Source organism: Cupressus sempervirens, chromosome 1 (genome assembly GCF_028749045.1).
Source record: "Cupressus sempervirens isolate cs-2001-9-10 chromosome 1, ASM2874904v1, whole genome shotgun sequence".
Classification (NCBI taxonomy): domain Eukaryota; kingdom Viridiplantae; phylum Streptophyta; class Pinopsida; order Cupressales; family Cupressaceae; genus Cupressus; species Cupressus sempervirens.
This window is the reverse complement of record NC_143118.1, coordinates 233,390,309-233,393,929: the sequence shown is the minus strand read 5'-3', so window position 1 is coordinate 233,393,929 and position 3,621 is coordinate 233,390,309.

Genomic DNA, 3,621 nt, shown 5'->3' with positions numbered 1-3,621 from the left:
AGGACCTCATAAACTACCTCTACAAAATAGTGCTAACATTACCCAAATGATCAATAGGTTGTGGTCATCTGCACTTGATCACTACTCAACCCTAGTGCATACACTTGAACAAATGGCCCAAAATGAAAATGATGTGTCTAGGGAGGTTACAAAATGGGGTACATGGAGGGATAGGTCTCATGCATTTTATGCCAATGGGTTATCATATCAGAAAGTGAAAGATAAAGACATAAAGAAAGGTATCATATGTTCTCTTTTCACTGGTCCTATATCTAGCAACTCCCTATTATACACAACCAAAAAATTTCCTATTCATTGGTGCACTCATGCTACGATGAGATCATGTTTTTGGGATAGGTGATATATGGTATTTGACCAACCACCATGTAATAATTATGAGGTGCCTCTATATTTTTTGAGAAAGATATATTGTGAGCTCATCCTTGGCAAGAAGCCAAATTACATTAACATCTGTCAGTTCCAGGGTAGAGGGAGAGGTTCTCAGTAGGATAGACTTGGGGTTCATAGGGTGGTACCACAACTTGAGAGGAGATGTACAACACAAAAAACCATGCCTCATGTTGTACTCCCATCAATTGTAAAGAAGTCTATTTATTTATAGACTCTTTATGAAGTTGCATTACTAATAGATGTTATCATTCAGCATAGCTCACAATTAGGTGATTTTCCTTCACCTATGGCACCATGACCATCATCAAATGCACCTTTAGGGTCATTAGAGTATGCACCAACTCCATCATCATCACCTATGGTACCAAGGTCATCACAACATATGAGAGTTCCATCATCATCACCTATGGAACCTCCGTCATCACAACCTATGATAGCTCCATCAACTTCACTTGCACCACTAGTGTCATCTCTGCTTATGTCACCTACACCACCAGTGTCATCTGCTCTTGTGTCACCTACACCACCAATGTCATCCTCACTTGTGCTACCTGCATCATTATCACATGCATCATTATAGTCTCCGAGGCCCAATCAACATTTTTTTTTAGCTATTAGCACATGTGCGATGGGATAGATATAGATGTGTCTCGGGATGGAGTGTCACCTCATCTATGTGTACATTGTGGGCATACCTTTTATTCATATAGAGGTGGTGATTTCACAATCACAGATGACTTGATGGTGATGGTCTTCAATGGACAGGGGACACAAGTTTTTTGTTTGTTTGATTTTTGACATGATATTATTTAATCACCTAAATATCATAAAAGTTATATATAGTTTTATATATATATATATATATATATATATATATATATATATGTATGTATGTATGTATGTATATATACATATATATATATATATGTATATATACATATGTATATATATGTATATATACATATGTATATATATGTATATATATATACATATATATGTATATATACATATATATACATACATACATATACATATATATGTATATGTATGTATATATATGTATATATATATGTATGTATGTATATGTATATATACATATACATATATGTATATGTATATATACATATATATACATATACATACATAGATATATATATACATATATACATACATATATATATACATATATATACATACATATATATATATATATATATATATATATATATATATATATATATATATATATATATATATATATATATATCACTCTAGATTGATATGTGAGAAATATGCAATGTAGGGTGTAACAAGGAGTACGACAACACCACAAAGTACTCATTCTACTAGAGGTGTGAGACTAGGAACAAGAACACCTAAGGTAAAGTTTTTTAAATATTCTTAAAAGTACAATAATACATTGGCTTTAAAATATTGTGTCTTAATTTGTATGACACTAACAACCTTCTTATAGATCCTCTTCCATATCCTACCATCATTGGAACCTTCCCATTCATCAAATCTATCCAATTTCCATCCACATCTCTTGCTCATAGCATTACCCAAACCCCATCTAATGAACCTCATTAGTTTTGACATGATATTATTTAATCACCTATAAATATTATAAAAGTATTTTTTTAAAAATTTTACAGAGAACTTTAGATTGATATGTTGAAACAATATGCAATGCAGGGTGCAGCAAGCGGTGAGAACACTGCATAATACTCATTCTACTAGAGGTGTGAGGCTAGGAGCAAGAACACTTGAGGTAAAAAAATTTAAATGTTCTTAAAGGTACAATAATACATTGGCTCTAAAAAATTGTTTCTTAATTGTTATGACACTAACAACCCTCTTATAGATCCTCTTCTATCTCCTACCATAATTGAAACCCTCTCATTCATCAAATCCATCCAATTCCCATCCACATCTCTTGCCCCTAGCATTACCCAAACCTCATTACTTTTGACATGATATTATTTAATCACCTAAAAATATTATAAAAGTAATTTTTAAAATTTTTTATAGAGAACTTTAGATTGATATGTTCAAACAATATGCAATGCAAGGTACAGCAAGCGGTATGAGAACATTGAACAGTATTCATTCTACTAGAGGTGTGAGGCTAGGAGAAAGAACACCTGAGGTAAAAAAAAATTAAATATTCTTAAAAGTACAATAATACCTTTCCATCTCCTACCATCATTGAAATCCTCTCAAATTCATCAAATCCATCCAATTCCAATCCACATATCTTGCTCCTAGCATACCCAAACTCCATCTAACAAACCTCATGTGACATCATCCTACATATTTCCATCCACATCAAAGAACCTCCATATCACATAGTGTGTCTTGAGGAGTGTGGAGATCATGAATCTCCACTATTATTTCCTGACAAGATGTCAAATGTTCATTTGCATCTCTCTCTTCCTTCTTAGTCTCTTTGTTTTCAATTTCTAGGCCTTTTACTATCCTTCTTGTTGGGACTGAAAATTGCATGGTCATTTTTCAATCACATATTGAAAATTTTGAAGAATCAATGCCCTAAAGTGCTTTTTATGCATATGTAGCCAGTTGTCAATTTGAGGCCTAGATGGTGTTTGAGTGGCTTGAAACCTTTGATTTGAATTATTCATGTGATCCACAATGTTATTTTGTCATCTTGAATCATTCGGTGAAGCCCCATTTTGAGCTACTATCAACACTCGCAATTCTGCCCAGGTGTCAAATAGCAAGAGGAGGACCAATTTGTCTTTGAATATATTTTACCCAAGAATGTTTCATGACCTGAAATATTGGGGATGTTTAGTATGCATATCAAAGAACTTGTGTTCCAATTGTCAGCCCATTTTGAATCTGTTTGACTAGGTTTCAAACCCCTCAAAGTTGGTCATTTACTATTTTGTGCTTTTGTGTAGTTGTTCAAAATTCTAGGAAGCCCTGTTTGACAAGTTATAACTTTTGACCAACTTACTAAAATGTCAAAATTACTATTGCATTGCATTCTAGGTGTTAGATACTTTCTATGTTTCAAGTTTGAGCTTATGACGAATCCGTTTGATCGATTTTCAAACGGGATCCCAAATGCAATTTCTTGCCTTTTACTGGTGTCAGTATTTGCAAATTTGTCAGAACCTCTATTCGTGATGTCATAACTCCTAATCTATGATAGATGAAATCAAATTGATTGTATCATTGTGTTGT